Raw genomic sequence first — 10,915 nt, 5'->3', positions numbered from 1 at the left:
ACATGCCAATACTTCTGACGCATTTAGCATTGTTTTACAGAGCTAATAAAATAATGTAACTAGCTACATAAGCACGATTGAATATAACACCATAAAAGGTGAGTAACATGAGTAACGTTACCTAGCGTGTCCGCGGTTATAAGGAATATACACAAATATATTATGCTCCATACACACAGTGAGCTACAGTAGAAACGGTATAACACGACACAGAAACTATTATAACGTAATTAGGCACTTACTTTGATAGAAACGCAGTCTGGATTTGAAGATGGGTGTCTGTAGTGACGCCTCTAGCACTGAGACGCTGTGCCACTTGGGAGTCAAAAGGCCAGGGTAGCTTCAACATACAACACATGCTAATACATCCGTGACGCAATTAGCATTGTTTTCCAGAGCTAATAAGACTGTAGCTAGATACCTAAGCATTGAGTATAACACCATACATGTTATGAAATGAGTAACGTTACATCGCGTGTCCGCGGTTATAAGGAATATACACAAAAACATGATGCTACAGTAGAAACGACATAACACGACATGCAGAAACTATTATAACGTAATAAGGCACTTTGATAGAAACGCACTCATTTCCAAAGTTATTATTGGTAACGAAAACAACTTTGATTGCGATGCAGGCGACAGGTGGAAAATATGAACACGTGTATGCAGGACGGCAGATGAGTAAATGTCTGCAGACTTGAACTGCACAAACAATTGAGAAGTGTTTGGGGAATTTTGTCCGGGTCAGAAATGTCAAAAACATTAATTGGTCCGCAAAAGTAAAAATGACTACTTTTATGTGAATGAATGAGGCGGAACACACCTCATTTCAAACTGTTATTATAAAATAAAAAACTGTTTAGAAAATAATTTAAAATTGACAAATAAAACAGGCGGCGTGCTTTGGTTTGAGGGCAGCGCAGATTAAATGTACTGTTACATAACAATCACATTCTGGAATTGGAGAGAACGTTCTAACATCACGTGCATAAAACAACTCACGCTGGGGCGACTGTTAGAGATATTTGGAACTCACGCATGAAAGGGTTAAAAAAAATACAAAAATAAATGGTTAGTTCTCGGGGTTTTGCCTGCTACATAAGTTCTGTTATACTTACAGACATGATTCAAACAGTTTTAGAAACTTTAGAGTGTTTTCTATCCAAATCTACTAATACTATGCATATCTTATATTCTGGGGATGAGTAGAAGGAAGTTGAAATTGGGCACGCTATTTATCCAATAGTGAATTTGCTGCCCCCTATCCTAGAGAAGTTAATGAAAGTTTGATTTTTATAGTAATTTATTTGAATTTGGCACTTGCATTTTCTCTGGCTTTTGGCCAAGTGAGACAGTAACGTCCCGCCTAAACTCCGATTTTTGGATATAAATATGAACTTTACCGAACAAAACATACATGTATTGTGTAACATGAAGTCCTATGAGTGTCATCTGATGAAGATCATCAAAGATTAGTGATTAATTTTATCTCTATTTCTGCTTTTTGGTACTCCTCTCTTTGGCTGGAAAATGGCTGTGTTTTTCTGTGGCTATGTACTGACCTAACATAATCGTTTGGTGTGCTTTCGACGTAAATCCTTTTTGAAATCAGACATGTTGGCCGGATTCACAACAAGTGTAGCTTTAATTTGGTGTCTTTCATGTGTGATTTCATGAAAGTTTGATTTTTATAGTAATATATTTTAATTTGGCGCTCTGCATTTTTACTGGCTTTTGGCCAAGTGGGACGTTAGTGTCCCACATATCCCAGAGAAGATAAAAGTGCCCCTTGTAAGAATTTACACAACAATTTGGCATCAACAAACAGCATGATTGATTCTGCCTGCGGAGCTTTCCAGTGGGGGTCTGCAAGGAAAACCGGTGCATTTTATGAAGCGTGAGGGAAATTCTCGTCTGACCAAAAGAGGACGAGGCCCTGCCCAGACCAGACCCTTACTGTGAGCTGCCCAGGAGGAGACACATCATCTGCGAACAATTGAGGGACGGCAACTGATTTCAGTAAGTCAATTTAAATGAATTTGTAATTTTTTAAAATATAAATTATAAAACCAATAAAAATAAACATAAAGACGTAGAAGGAGAGTACCACTAGCCTAGAAAATAACACTAGGCATTTTTGAATACTGGGTGTTATACATGTATGGGAAGCGGCAAGACCATAGAGCCTACATAGACCATAGCATTTATGACTATATAAACTATTGATACTATGGATACTGAGGGACTGCAGATGCTGAGGGACTATAGATGCTGTAGGGACCATAGATGCTATAACTATAGAGACAATGGATGCTCAGGGACTACAGATACTCAAGGACCATGGATACTGTAAAGATCAGAGGAACCGATGAAGATACATATGAAGTGGAAAAAGGCTAGAGCTAGACTTAGAGAGAAGACTAGAGTGAGGGCAAGTAAAGGTACCATGCCCCGCTGACAGTTGTCTGTAGGCATTTATAAGAGAAATGTCTACGTGGTCTGCAGCCACTGGTAGAGAATAGAATAAGGTGCTCTCTGTGCTATTTTATATGTATAGTGAAGATACATATGGTGCATAGGAGGTAACGACAGAGAATTGTTGAAGATGCACATGCGGTAATAAGGGAGATTACAGAGTGTGTTTGGGAATAGTACTAAGTGAATATGGATGTGAAAGTTGTATATGGCTGTGTGAGTGTGGAAAGGTGTACAAAGTGAATGAAAGCTGTCAAGGGACTAACTCCAGTGTGAAAGAGGATTGCTGAGTGCGTGAAAGAATGGATACCCCAACCAGTTCTGTGTGAGCTGAATTTTTAGATCTATAATATTATCTAGGGGTTCTGTCCACCACTGCCCATCGATTTACAGGTAGTGAGCACTGACAGGAGAAGCCATTGAAAGATATGTGTACCTCTCGGGCTGCTGCGCTGTGATTGTTGCTGCGGTGTGGAAGTGAAAACCTAAAGATTTATAACGTTATAAATGGATTCTGTATGGAGATATGATAAGTACTATTTATGAATATGCTATTAAATAGAACACCTGTGAAAATTTAAACCCCTGTATGAATAGAACACTGGTGTAGAGGAGGAATTTGTGATGAAGCACAAATGCATAATGGCCTACTAGATATAAAGTAACATAACATTTGTGTAATGGGTTATTATGATGATCTGATGAAGTAAGAATAGAAAAATAGTAATAATATACAACCTGCACACCCACATGTAGACATACGTAAGTGGAGTAAAAATAATTATGTTCAGAATGGTCCCTTTATGGATCATTTGATAAAGATGAGGTTAAAGCATTGTACGGGACTTGATTTACCACTAACCAATAAAACTATACATGCTTATGAGATTTCCTCCAACCTGGAAATACATTTTGAAATAATTCTATACCCTGTTAAATAGAAGCAATGATTTTCTGTATTCACCTACCCAACCGTTTAAAGTGTTAGGTAGAGACTTATCACAAACAGAGCATGACATCTACTGGGGACTGAGACGGTGCCAACCCAGTTAATTAGGGATAGCCCTCCCCATTTTCTCAATTTCTGCCTGAAGACATACCCTAATCTAACTGCTTGTAGCTCAGGCCTAGAAGGAAGGATATGCATATGCTTGGTATCATTTGAAAGGAAACACTCTGAAGTTTGTGTAAATGTGAATTGAATGTAGGAGAATATAACACAATAGATCTGGTAAAAGAAAATACAAGGAAATCAACAGACGTTTTTTGTTCTTTTACTGTTGTTGCATCTTTAAAATCAACAGAAAGGCCAAACATTCAGTTATGATACTGGGGATCATTTCAAATCAGAACATAAGTAGGCAACAGTATTTGACCAAAGTTTCAGATAGATACCTTCAGGAATGAGTGAGGTACATGCCATTGAGCATGAAGTCACCCAGGTGTCCCTCACAAGTTTCCCAAATGTACCCAAGTGGCCGAATTGGTACATTGATACAAATAACTATATACAAAATACAAAACAATTATTCTAACATACCCCAAAACATATATATTTGGAAAATTCAATAAAAGAAAATAATGAATATTTCAACAACAAAAAAAATAACAAGGGTAACTATTTACACTTCAATGTTCAATCATGTGAAGACTCTCAATCCTCTACACAATGTTGCGCTCCTGATGCCATAGCCCATAGCAGTCTCTCTCTGGTGTGAAACAGAGGGTCACAGAACAGGTGATGCAGGTGACAGGGGACTTCTTATGGCACAGGGCACAACGAAGCCGCCCTACTGAGCCCTTTTTTCCCTGAGGCACATTCCTGCCTGCAATGAATTTCAGCATGTGCGTACCACTGGTTGGAGCAGAAGGGACAGAGGTAGAGGGGACAGAAAGTGCTACAGTGTTCTTGCTGTAGTTAGCAAGCTCCTGGATGAGCATCTCCCTGAAGGCTAGCTGTGAGATGGGGGGCTGTCCACAGTTCTTGGCCATTTCCTTCTGGAGGATGAAGGAATTCACCACAGCAATGTCAATAAAATGATAAAACAAAGTCTTGTACCATTTCATGGTCTTGTGAAGAACATTATAGTAGCCTATCAGCGCATCCGATAGGTCTACACCTCCCATGCTCTTGTTGTAATCCTTCACAGCAGCTGGAATGGGGACATTTTTGGTGGTCCAAGCGCCTGTAGGACCTTTCAAACGTCGAACAACGTGATCCCCACCGAAGGACTTGTGAATAGTGGAGCACATGACTACCTCTCTGGTGTCCATCCACTTCACAAAGAGCAGGCCATCTTCACGGATCCATCTCATGGTACCCCGCTCAGCCCGCTTAGGCATGTCGTTCACCCTGGTTTTTGGAAAGCCCACTCTGTTGGTCCAAATGGTGCCACAGGCCCACATCTCCAGCTTCCTCAGGTCTGTGAACAGGGTAGGGCTTGTGTAGAAGTTGTCTACAAATAGTTTGTAGCCCTTCCCTAGCAGCTGGAAATCTAATAACTGCACCGCTCGCATAACTGTTCTTCCCCTCATAGACAAAAAAATTGCACAGTTTGTAACCCCATTTTGTCGGTTTGTTACGCATGTACTGTTTTAGGCCAATTCTGGCCTTTGAGGCTACCATTCTCTCATCTATCGAAAGGTTCTGGGCGGGCTGAAAATAAGTCTTGCATGCCTCAATGATATCGTGGTAGAGAGGTTTAATCTTGCAGAGCTTATCAAACCCTGCCGTGCCTCGTTTCGTCTCGTTGTCCTTATCAACTTCTGGGTCACTGATGTGAAGCGCCCGTGAAATTGTCAGAAACCTTTTGCAAGACATGACCGTTGAGCGGAAAGGCAGTTGATAGAGGGGTGCAGTTTTCCAGTAGTCTTTCAGGGTTTTCAACTCCACCAGCCCCATGTAGATGACCATAGAAAGGTAGCAAAACAGATCTGACATGGAAATGGCCTTCCATGTCTCTGTCTTGCCTTCCTGCTTCTTAGCGCCGTACTTATTCGCGTTCATCACCAGGGTATCAACAACTGCCGAGGTGAAAAACAACTGGAAAAGTTGCATGGGGCTGTACTTGGAAGTTAGGTCCAATTGAGGGCCTACTGGGCGTTTTGGTCGGAAAACTGGAGGTGGTGGGGCCACATCCTCCTCCAGAACAGAGTGCCAACGGTCCTCCTCCGCTCTGGCAGGTTCCACGCTGGACGCTCTGGACGGTTCCACGCTGCCCTTCCTCCGCTTCTTTGCCGCCGGCTTACCACCCCTTGATGGCCGGGCGGGGGTAGGTGTGGTGCCGGAAACAGCAGGGGTCCAGCTGGATGGACCAGCTTCAGTGGGGGATTTGCACCTTGGCTCCCAATCAGAATCGCTGGGACTGTGAAATAAAGACACAGACACACAGACACAGATTATATATAAAGTAAGTGACTATGGTGAGGTGTTGTATTTTATATCTAAAATGGAATGGACATGTAAACAATTAGGTAATAATTATACAGACACACAGACACAGATTATATATATACAGTAAGTGACTATGGTGAGGTGTTTTATTTTATATCTAAAATGGAATGGACATGTGTCACGTTCTGACCCTAGTTATTGTGTTAATTGTTTGTTTTAGTGGGTCAGGACGTGAGTTGGGTGGGCATTCTATGTTTTGTGTCTGGTTTGTCTATTTCTGTGTTTGACCTGATATGGTTCTCAATCAGAGGCAGCTGTCAATCGTTGTCCCTGATTGAGAACCATATTAAGGTAACCTGTTTGGTGTTGGGTTTTTGTGGGTGATTGTATTTCGTGTCAGTGTTCGTGCCACACGGGACTGTTTTCGGTTTGGTCACGTTTGTTGTTTTTGTATCTTGAAGTGTTCAGTTTACTTTCATTAAATAATGAACACTTTCCACTCTGCGTCTTGGTCTGTACAATTAGGTAATAATTATACAGACACACAGACACAGACATACACCCACAATGTAGAGCAATATGTACTTTCTACATTTCAATATACTTATGTGTACTTTATATTTCATGTCCTAGTCATATTTTTATATAAGGCAAATAAAATACAAATATCTCAAACAACTCAAATGAATAATATTTGATATTTTCAATGGCGAATAGCTGTGTGTACGCATGAGTTTCCAACAAAAGCTATTCTTCCCGGGTCGAACCATTACATGTTCCCATTTACCTCAGTTCATTGGCTATCTACCCAGCTAGATTTCAAGAAGATCAGTGGTCATTGGTCCGAAATACAGTCAATCAACGAAGAACAGGTCATGTCATTGGTGCGTAATGAGGTTGTTGTTTGGTGTGTTCAAATCAGTTCCTTTCGGTCAATATGTCCTGGGAAATGAACCATGAAGTTTGGTTGTTTTACTAACAAACAGAGGATTGCAATGAAACCGAACATGACTGGATAAACATCCGTTTAGAGTGAGTAATTACATTGAATGTTACGTCCAAAGTTGAAGGACGCTGAATTTTCCACACAAGCCGTTTACAAAATGTTTCGTGTTAGGCTATAAAAATGGATTATATCGAACAAAACGCCACTTCATTGTTTCGTCGTGACCTTTAGGATTGCCAAAATAAGAAAATTTCCTAAGGTAATTGATGAATTTTATTGCAATTTCTGACTTTCGTGACTAATCTACTTTGCTGTAACTGTACCTAATGTGTTGTTTACTGATCGATAATCGCTTTTGCAGTGAAGCTTTTCGAAATCGGACATGGTGGCTAGATTAACAAGAGGTATAGCTTTGATTTGGTGTATAACACTTCTGATTTAATTGAAGTTAAATATTTATAATAATGTCATTTCGCCAATTTTTGTGAAACGTTCCGCTAGCGGAACCCCAGTCCTAGACAGGTTAATGTATATTGATCCCTCCAAAGCTTTACATATGAATCTTAAAATAATAGTAATTTAATAAATATTGAAGCAGAAAGTGAATATCCAACGGAGATTGATAATACGAATATAGAGTAACTTTTTGAAGGTATACTAAAATGAAAACAATGCCTTCCAATATGGAAAAAGTTGTTTTGTTTTGTTTTAAACCTTGCAATAGGGAGAAAAGCAGAATGTTGTTTGAGAGTGATCCATTTGTATAAGTAGTAGATTGAGGTCTTCCTATTGGGGAGATAGGAGTCCTAGTTGAAGGAAACAGATTGAGACTAGTGAAAGTAACAAAGTAAGAAAGTGAATGGTAATTGGCTTTCAGATGGCATCCAATAATGCAGTATTTTAGTAATTTGAAGGAGTAAAACAGAGGGATTGAGCATTGGGACTGATATTAAATCAGAGGCTGCTCACTCTTCAAGGCCTGGTCCACTGCTCTCATGTTTAAGTCATCTGTTGTTTGGGTTAGAGATAACCTTCCTGTGAAACATTAGATAGCCGCAAGTACACACAGAACTCAAACAGGCTGTGAGAAACACAGTGGGGAAATTTGGGACAGTTTGTACAGAATTGTATGTCAATGCAACAGGTCAAAAAGATTAAGATTACTAGAGAATTGTGTACTTTAGAAGGTGCCTGATTCAGCTTTACGGGACACCGTATCATCTGATGTGTCTGAAGTATAAATGTGTCTGAAGTATAATTCTGTATACACATGGGTTTATTGAGACTTCCTGCCCAAGGTGCAGTGAACTCTGGGTGGCAAGGCCCAACCTTTTGGGCCAGTAACCAAGGCCAATTAAGCAAGGCCTGGCCATTATGTTTGTGTTTACCCTACGAGTTTTGGTACGCACACGCCAGCACCCACACACAACCCACCTATTAATGAATATTTGTTAGTGGGTAATACTCTGTTTGATTTAGAAGTGTGGGGTCTTTTAATTTGGTTTTAGTGGGTTCCTCACGAGTTAGAAAGGATGCTGTACAAAAATGAACGTTTCTATTGTCAGAGTTTTGATTGCACACATGTAAATTCTCTTGATTAGAAGAAATGTACTGAAAAACCCAATATAAACCTGATACACAAAATGTTTGAAATATCTTTAAATAATGTCTGAGGTACAGGAAAACAAACACTCACTTAATAGGGCTGACTGACCTCTGACATCAGTTCTGACTTCCTGGTGAGGCATGGTCACTCTCACTAGAAAGACAGCAGACATAGTTTTTTTTAATGGGCTATGTAAAAACAAATAATTAAGAAGAAGTTTATAATTTATCAATAGTCCTATGTGTGATTCGGACCACAAGAAGGACAGAGAGAGCTGTCTCTAGTCTATTTAACCATTACCTTATGGGATATAATTATTTCCTTATGGAATTATCAAGAGATATTTCAATTTGTAATTCTAATTTGTTTATTTTAAATTTAACAGGCATTGTTGTTGTTTTTTTTGGATGCATGAATCACGATGTGAGTCTTGTGTCCAAAGGGGGAATTACCAGTCACTTTGGTAAATATGCAAATAGATTTTCTTCACATGCCTGCCTGTAAAAGGAAAAAAAAGTTGTTGGTAATGGATGACATTTACTCCAAATAAATTGAAGTTTTTCCATCTCGAGTGATAAACTCAGAAAACAAAGAAACGTCCCTTTTTCAGGACCCTGTCTTTCAAAGATAATTCGTAAAAATCTAAATAATAACATAACTAATAACACAGATCTTCATTGTAAAGGGTTTAAACACTGTTTCCCATGCTTGTTCAATGAACCATAAACAATTAATGGACATGCACCTGTGGAACGGTCATTAAGGCACTAACAGCTTACAGACGGTAGGCAATTAAGGTCACAGTCATGAAAACTTAGGACACTAAAGAGGCCTTTCTACTGACTCTGAAAAACACCAAAAGAAAGGTTCCCAGGGTCCCTGCTCGTCTACGTGAACGTGCCTTAGGCATGCTGCAAGGAGGCATGAGGATTGCAGATATGGAATTGATTAAGAAATGTAATTTAATTAATTAGATTAATATTATGGTGTTTCTATTCCAAGAAAAATGAAACCCTCATGGTTTCCGTTAGGAAAATATGGCGCTGTACAACGTGACCGGTCAGTAGTAGGCTACAGTACAAAGAGCATAACATTTCTACACCCTAATTATAGTCTAACCAATACCCAAACGGAGATTCAGTGAAATAAAAATCTCATTGATTTATCAAGACCAGTCCCCATGCTTGTCTCAGAGCAGCGCGAAACAGTATTGAAATAGTTGACCACATGCAGGTAGGCTATTGCTTCTAACTTCAATATGCTTTAAATGCCACAATGTCACAAATAACTGAACACACACAATTCTTAACTCTAATGCTTTAACATTTAATAATTTCTGCCCTCCGAATTCATATTCATTATGTAAATAGGCCCATGTGCACCTTGATATTGGGTGTGTGCCATGCGGCCGTGCCATGTGGCCGTGCCTAACGGCGAAAGGGGTGTGCCATGTGGCCGTGCATAATGGGGAAAGGGGGGATGGAGCATGTCGGGCGCAGCCCAGGCGACATGGAGATCCGGGGATCCGAGCTCGAGCGAGAGCCGAAGCCACCCTCCAGACCCTCCCGGCCCAGAACCCCGCACCATGGGAAGGGAGAAGCGGAGGGCGTGGGCCCCCTACCTCACCCAGTCCTCAGAGAGGCATAGATACTCCCGCCATGTGTTTCGATATTTTGTCTCTCACACACTTGCTGTCTTGACCTCTGAATGCTTGGTTACGAAAAGCCAACTGAAATGTACAACTACACTCTAAAAAGAAAAGGTTCCTGGAGTATCCTTTAGAGGTTCTTCAAATTGAAACTCTGGGGGAACCTCTATAAGTTCTACGTGGAACCATTGAAAAAGGTTATTCGAAGCGCCCCTTATAATGGTTCCTCGAAGAACCTTTTGGGATTCATTTTTTAAACTCCCTGTCCACCCTCCCTCCATTATAAAAAAAACATTTCAATAATAATAATAACAATATAGACAATATTGATTTAAATAATTGATTTATTTAATGGCACCACAAATGTGAATTAATATTTACAAAACACATCACAAAATTGCAACAAAAATTTTATTTTTATTTTTATTTAACAAGGCAAGTCAGTTAAGAACAAAGTCTTATTTACAATGACGCCCTACCCCGGCAAAACCCAGATGACTCTGGGCCAATTGTGCGCCGCCCTATGGGACTCCAAATCACTGCCGGATGTGATACAGCCTGGATTCGAACCAGGGACTGTAGTGATGCCTCTTGCATTGAAATGCAGTGCCTTAGACCGCTCCAACACACAATAGGACCAATATATATATATATATTATATATATATATATATATATATATTATATATATATATATATAATTGTATTTCTTCACCACACTGTCTGTTTGGGTGGAACATTTCAGATTGTCAGTGATGTGTATGCCGAGGAACTTGAAGCTTTCCACCTTCTCCACTGCACTTTTTTTTGTATTGTTTGTCGGTTTGGCAATGCCACTGTCAGC

This window comes from Salvelinus alpinus, chromosome 4 (genome assembly GCF_045679555.1).
Source record: "Salvelinus alpinus chromosome 4, SLU_Salpinus.1, whole genome shotgun sequence".
Lineage (NCBI taxonomy): Eukaryota > Metazoa > Chordata > Actinopteri > Salmoniformes > Salmonidae > Salvelinus > Salvelinus alpinus.
The sequence above is the reverse complement of the archived record's forward strand: the minus strand, read 5'-3'. Positions refer to the sequence as shown.